The sequence below is a fragment of the Coregonus clupeaformis genome, unplaced genomic scaffold (assembly GCF_020615455.1).
Source record: "Coregonus clupeaformis isolate EN_2021a unplaced genomic scaffold, ASM2061545v1 scaf0425, whole genome shotgun sequence".
Lineage (NCBI taxonomy): Eukaryota > Metazoa > Chordata > Actinopteri > Salmoniformes > Salmonidae > Coregonus > Coregonus clupeaformis.
The window spans coordinates 293,839-301,778 of record NW_025533880.1 but is presented as its reverse complement, the minus strand read 5'-3'; positions in this window follow the sequence as shown (position 1 = coordinate 301,778).

Below are 7,940 nucleotides of genomic sequence, written 5' to 3'. Positions count from 1 at the left end.
AGTCAATACAGGACTAAGATTGAATCCTACTACACCGACTCCGACGCTCATCTGATGCGGCAGGGCTTAAAAACTATCACAGACTACAAAGGGAAGCACAGCCGCGAGCTGCCCAGTGACACAAGCCTACCAGACGAGCTAAATCACTTCTATGCTCGTTTTGAGCCAAGCAACACTGAAGCATGCATGAGAGCTGTTCCGGATGACTATGTGATCACGCTCTCCGTAGTCGATGTGAGTAAGACTTTTAAGCAGGTCAACATTCACAAGGCCGCAGGGCCAGATGGATTACCAGGACGTGTACTCCGTGCACTCCGTGCACGCGCTGACTAACTGACAAGTGTCTTCACTGACATTTTCAACATGTCTCTGACTGAGTCTGTAATACCAACATGTTTCAAGCAGACCACCATAGTCCCTGTGCCGAAGGACACTAAGATAACCTGCCTAAATGACTACCGACCCGTAGCACTCACGTCTGTAGCTATGAAGTGCTTCGAAAGGCTGGTCATGGCTCACATCAACACCATTATCCCAGAAACCCTAGACCCACTCCAATTTGCATACCGCCCCAACAGATCCACAGATGATGCAATCTCTATTGCACTCCACACTGCCCTTTCCCACATGGACAAGAGGAACACCGATGTGAGAATGCTATTCATTGACTACATTTACGTCATTTAGCAGACGCTCTTATCCAGAGCGACTTACAGTTAGTGAGTGCATAATTATTATTTTTTCATACTGGCCCCTGGTGGGAATCAAACCCACAACCCTGGCGTTGCAAACACCATGCTCTACCAACTGAGCTACATCCCTGCCGGCCATTCCCTCCCCTACCCTGGACGACGCTGTGCACCGCCCCATGGGTCTCCCAGTCGCGGCCGGCTACGACAGAGCCTGGATTCGAACCAGGATCTCTAGTGGCACAGCTAGCACTGCGATGCAGTGCCTTAGATCACTGAGCCACTCGGGAGACTACAGCGCAGCGTTCAACACCATAGTGCCCTCAAAGCTCATCACTAAGCTAAGGACCCTGGGACTAAACACCTCCCTCTGCAACTGGATCCTGGACTTCCTCACGGGCCGCCCCCAGGTGGTAAGGGTAACAACACATCTTCCACGCTGATCCTCAACACGGGGGCCCCTCCTATCCTCCCTGTTCCCTCAACGTGAGCAAGACAAAGGAGATGATTGTGGACTACAGGAAAAAAAAGACAGGGCTGTAGTGGAACAGGTTGAGAGCTTCAAGTTCCTTAGTGTCCACATCACCAACAAACTATCATGGTCCAAACACACCAAGACAGTCGTGAAGAGGGCACGACAAAGCCTATTCCCCCTCAGGAGACTGAAAAGATTCAGCATGGGTCCTCATATCCTCAAAAGGTTCTACAGCTGCACCATCGAGAGCATCCTGACTGGTTGCATCACTGCCTGGTATGGCAACTGCTCAGCCTCCGACCGCAAGGCACTACAGAGGGTAGTGCTTCCTGCCATCCAGGACCTCTATACCAGGCGGTGTCAGAGGAAGGCCCTAAAAATTGTCAAAGACTCCAGCCACCCTAGTCATAGACTGTTCTCTTTGCTACCGCACGGCAAGCGGTACCAGAGTGCCAAGTCTAGGTCCAAAAGGCTTCTTAACAGCTTCTACCCCCAAGCCATCAGACTCCTGAACAGCTAATCATGGCAACCCGGACTATTTGCATTACTGCTGCTCTTTAATTATTTGCTATATTTAATTTTTTACTTATCAATTCTTTACTTAATTTGTGGAATTCCTTTCCTTCTTAATGCTTTTGAACCAATCAGTTGTGTTGTGACAAGGTAGGGGTGGTATACAGAAGATAGCCCTATTTAGTAAAATACCAAGTCCATATTATGGCAAGAACAGCTCAAATAAGCAAAGAGAAACGACAGTCCTTCATTACTTTAAGACATGAAGATCAGTCAATACGGAAATTTCAAGAACTTTGAACGTTTCTCAAGTGCAGTCGCAAAAACCATCAAGCGCTATGATGAAACTGGCTCTCATGAAGACCGCCACAGGAATGGAAGTCCCAGAGTTACCTCTGCTGCAGAGGATAAATTCATTAGAGTTAACTGCACCTCAGATTGCAGCCCAAATAAATGCTTCACAGAGTTCAAGTAACAGACACATCTCAACATCAACTTTTCAGAGGAGAAACCATAACTAAAGAACACCAATAATAGGAAGAGACTTACTTGGGCCAAGAAACACGGGCAATGGACATTAGACCGTTGGAAATCTGTCCTTTGGTCTGATGAGTCCAAATTTGAGATTTTTGGTTCCAACCACTGTGTCTTTGTGAGATGGAGAGTAGGTGAACGGATGATCTCCGCATATGTGGTTCCCATCGTGAAGCATGGAGGAAGAGGTGTGATGGTGTGGGGGTGCTTTGCTGGTGACGCTGGTGATTTATTTAGAATTCAAGGCAAACTTAACGAGCATGGCTACCACAGCTTTCTGCAGCGATACGTCATCCCATCTGGTTTGGGCTTAGTGGGACTATCATTTGTTTTTCAACAGGACAATGGCCCAAAACACACCTCCAGGCTGTGTAAGGGCTATTTGACCAAGGAGAGTGATGGAGTACTGCAACAGATGACCTGGCCTCCACAATCACCCGACCTCAACCAAATTGTATTTTTTGTATTTATTATGGATCCCCATTAGCTGCTGCTATTGGAGATTTTTCAGTTGAGCATAGTTAATTTTTCAGTTGAGCATGGTTAATCACAACATGACAAGCTGACAATGCACAGTTAATCACAACATGACATAGCCAAGCATGGTGAAAAAGATAGAGGCCGGACAGGGTGCAAAAGATAGAGGCCTGAAACAAAGCCAGGAAATTGCTCAGGAAATGGACCTACAACTTTTGAAAATTGATTGAGGCTCAGAAAATGGACATGCTATGTTTAACAGAAAATGGACATGCTATGTTTAACAAAAAATGGACATGCTATGTTTAACAAAAAATGGACATGCTATGTTTAACAGAAAATGGACATGCTATGTTTAACAAAAAATTGACATGCTATGTTTAACAGAAAATGGACATGCTATGTTTAACAGAAAATGGACATGCTATGTTTAACAGAAAATGGACAAGCTATGTTTAACAGAAAATGGACATGCTATGTTTAATAGAAAATGGACATGCTATGTTTAACAGAAAATGGACATGCTATGTTTAACAGAAAATGGACATGCTATGTTTAAGAATCAATTAAAGGTTTAGAACAGAGCCAGGAAATGGCTCTGTTATTTCTTATATGACAGGGCTTGGTCCCGCCACCATTGGTTCATAAATATGTTGAATAGAAGGGAATGAAGTCAGATTGCACCACTATTATAAAATAAGGAAGTGGGCGGAGCGGTCAAGAGGTGAAAACCTGGAAACAATGGTGGAGGAACTAAACAGGGAGGGATTAAGCTAAAATGTGTGTAAAATGAGTAAGGATGAAACTGTATATAAACTGAGAGCTGAGAGGTGGAAAATGAGTTGGTCTGCAGACCATCTCGGCTCTATTGCTTGTGTAATAAAGTATATCTTAATTCTACAAAAACTCTGGAAGTACTTTTTGTTTTACTGAGGATAAGGACAATTTTCTACAACATAATTGGAGACCACAAAGGGACTGGAAAAAGGGACCATCTGGAGGAGGCTGAACGAATCACACAAAGCACAGTGACAGTTATACATTCTAAAAACATTACAATACATTCATTACAGATTTCACAACATATTTAGTGTGTGTACTCAGGCCTCTACTCTACTACCACATATCTATAACATAAAATCCATGTGTACGTGTGTATGGACAAAGCCCTTGTATGTTATTGTGTGTTTGTATGCATGTGTCAATGTTTGTGTTACTTCACAGTCCCCGTTGTTCCATAAGGTGTATTTACAGTATATCTGTTTTTTAAATCTAATTGTACTGCTGGCATGAGTTACTTGATGTGGAATAGAGTTCCATGTAGTCATGGCTCTATGTAGTACTGTGCGCCTCCCATAGACTGTTCTTGACTTGGGGACTGTGAAGAGACCTCTGGTGACATGTCCTGTGGGGTATGTAGTGATGACGTCAATCTCTCCTCCACTTTGAGCCAGGAGAGATTGACGTGCATATTATTAATGTTAGCCCTCTGTGTACATCCAACGGCCAGCCGTGCTGCCCTTTTTTGAGCCAATTGCAATTTTCCTAAGTCCCTCTTTGTGGCACCTGACTACACAACTGAACAGTAGTCCAGGTGCGACAAAACTAGAGCCTGTAGGACCTGCCTTGTTGATAGTGCTGTTAAGAAGGCAGAGCAGCGCTTTATTATGGACAGACTTCTCCCCATCCTAGCTACTGTTGTATCAACATGTTTTGACCATGACAGTTTACAATCCAGGGTTACTCCAAGCAATTTAGTCTCATCAACTTGCTAAATTTCCACATTATTCAATACAAGATTTAGTTGAGGTTTAGGGTTTAGTAAATGATTTGTCCCAAATACAAAGCTTTTAGGTTTTGAAATATTTAGGACTAACTTTGTTCCTTGCAAGACACTCTGAAACTAACTGCAGCTCTTTGTTAACCTCTTAAGGATCGGACTCTTTTTTTTCAATTTGAAATGACTGCCTGTAGCTCAGGACCTGAAGCAAGGATATGCATATTCATGATACCATTTGAAAGGAAACACTTTGAAGTTTGTGGAAATGTGAAAATAATGTAGGAGAATATAACATTTTAGAGCTGGTAAAAGATAATACAAACACAAAAACATGCGTTTTCTATTTTTGTTTTTTCTCCATCATCTTGCAAGAGAAAGACCACACTATAATATTACAGTTTAGGCGCAATTTAGATTTTGGCCACTAGATGGCAGCGTGTGTGCAAAGTTTCAGATTGATGCAGTGAGTCATTGCAATACTAGACTATTTTCTATGAAGTCTGCCCAAATGTGCCGAATTGGTCAATTTATACATTTTCAAGTCCATAACTATAGAGAACATACAAAAATGATATGGTAATACAAAATGTAAGTTTACACACTCCCAGGAATGTCATACATGATGGATCATTAGCTTATACACTAACTTTCACACATCTAAATGGCCGGGTGGGGTGGGTGTGGAGCCAGAGACAGCAGAGGTTCAAACTGTAGAACCCAGTTCCTACATTTGAATATAAAAATGTATTTATCAAACAAAACTATGCTACATTTGATCTCTGAGATCCTTAGGATGACAAATCAGAGCAAGATTACTGAATGTAAGTACATTATTTACCTTCAGAGGTGAATGTATCAAACCAGTTGCCGTGATAATTTATTTGTTTTTGTGCACTCTCCTCAAACAATAGCATGGTATTTCTTCACTGTAATAGTTACTGTAAATTGGACAGTTCAGTTAGATTAACACGAATTTAAGCTTTCTGCCCATATAAGACATATGTCCTGGAAAGTTTGCTGTTACTTACAACAGTCATGCTAATCACATTAGTGCACATTAGCTCAACCGTCGCATATACGGGACACCGATCCCGTAGAGGTTAAGTGTTGCTGTCATTTCAGTCGCTGTGGTAGCTGGCGTGTATAGTGTTGAGTCATCCGCATACATAGACACACTGGTTTTACTCAAAGCCAGTAGCATGTCGTTAGTAAAAATTGAAAAGAGTAAGGGGCCTAGACAGCTGCCCTGGGGAATTCCTGATTCTACCTGGATTTTGCTGGAGAGGCTTCCATTAAAGAACACCCTCTGTGTTTTGTTAGACAGGTAACTCTTTATCCAGAATATAGCAGGGTGAGTAAAGTCATAACACATAAGTCTTTCCAGCAACAGACTATGATCGATAATGTCAAAAGCCAATTGAGATGGTTTGGGATGAGTTAGACTGCAGAGTGAAGGAAAAGCAGCCAACAAATGCTCAGCATATGTGGGAACTACTTCAAGACTGTTGGAAAAGCATTCCTCATGAAGCTGGTTGAGAGAATGCCAAGAGTGTGCAAAGCTGTCATCAAGGCAAAGGGTGGCTACTTTGAAGAATCTAAAATCTAAAATATATTTTGATTTGTTTAACACTTTTTTGGTTACTGCATGATTCCATATATGTTATTTCATAGTATTGATGTCTTCACTATTATTCTACAATGTAGAAAATAGTAAAAATAAAGAAAAGCCCTTGAATGAGTAGGTGTGTCCAAACGTTTGACTGGTACTGTATAAGGGTCTGCATAGGTTCTGATACTGACTCCAACTTAGGTTCCAATGTGAGGGATTTGTAAATGGTGTATGGGGAAAATATATTTAATAATCAAAATGGTCTAATAATTTCAATCTTCTATGATAGACGTGTAGATCTCTCCGGAGCTCTCCGCGGTCCACCCGTTTAGGAGTTGGAATGAAAGTCAATCCTCTTTCTAGAACCTCACTCTCAGCTTGGTTGAACCTGAAGGAGGAAGAGAGGTTTTTAATGTTAGAATGTTGGGGAGTTGTAAGAGGACACTCCTCCCCCATTACATGTTTAACTGTTCTAGCCAGTATTTAAAAAAGGTCAGAGGCAGTATCCATACTCCAGTGAATCGGATCCCAGGGGTCTGAGACAGTATCCCTACTCCAGTGAACCGGATCCCAGGGGTCTGAGACAGTATCCCTACTCCAGTGAACCAGGATCCCGGGGGTCTGAGACAGTATCCCTACTCCAGTGAATCGGATCCCAGGGGTCTGAGACAGTATCCCTACTCCAGTGAACCAGGATCCCGGGGGTCTGAGACAGTATCCCTACTCCAGTGAACCAGGATCCCGGGGGTCTGAGACAGTATCCCTACTCCAGTGAACCGGATCCCGGGGGTCTGAGACAGTATCCCTACTCCAGTGAACCGGATCCCAGGGGTCTGAGACAGTATCCCTACTCCAGTGAACCAGGATCCCTGGGGTCTGAGACAGTATCCCTACTCCAGTGAACCGGATCCCGGGGGTCTGTGCGAAACCTGAGTTTATTACGGTAATTTAAACAATCCCAACTCTCCCCTATGGTCTTATTCAGCTTCTGTACCAGACTGCTGATCCTTAGCTAGTCTATCTGATTAATGTATGAGTGGCACGTAGACTGTTGCATTGGGGAAGGCCTCCTTACTAGTCCTCAACAGTTGCTGTAACTGCTTCCAAGATGTAGCAGACGATTGTTGAGGCCTACAGTCACATTCACAAACACATGCTAACACACGCACTCTACACACACACATTTTAATATAGTTATTTTGCTGTATTATTGATTTTGTATTGTAAATATGTTATGGTAGAGTAGTGTGTAATAAGGGGTTGTGTTATGGATTGTTTTATTGTATGTCAATTGTGGTTGGACCCCAGGAAGAGTAGCTGCTGCCTTGGCAACCGCTAATGGGGATCCGTAATAAATACAAATACAACACTACCTTCTCGTCTGTGGGTTTGGTTGAAGCTTCTTGGAAACACCGTTAATATGATTAAAGGATGCCCCAGGAAAGCTATCCACATGTACATGAGAATCTAACAAATCTTGAATACGTGCTAGATTAGAATCCCCCACAATCACTATTGGTTTGTCTATCTGTATTTCCCACTCCTGAATGTTCCTCTCTGACCTAGGGTGTCTTATTGGTTCTAGTCCTGAATCTTCCTCTCTGACCTAGGGTGTCTTATTGGTTCTAGTCCTGAATCTTCCTCTCTGACCTAGGGTGTCTTATTGGTTCTAGTCCTGAATCTTCCTCTCTGACCTAGGGTGTCTTATTGGTTCCACTCCTAAATGTTCCTCTCTGACCTAGGGTGTCTTATTGGTTCTAGTCCTGAATCTTCCTCTCTGACCTAGGGTGTCTTATTGGTTCCAGGTGTGGAGCAGGAGCAGATCCATGTGGTGGACACGTCCTTAAAATATTAGTAGGGGAC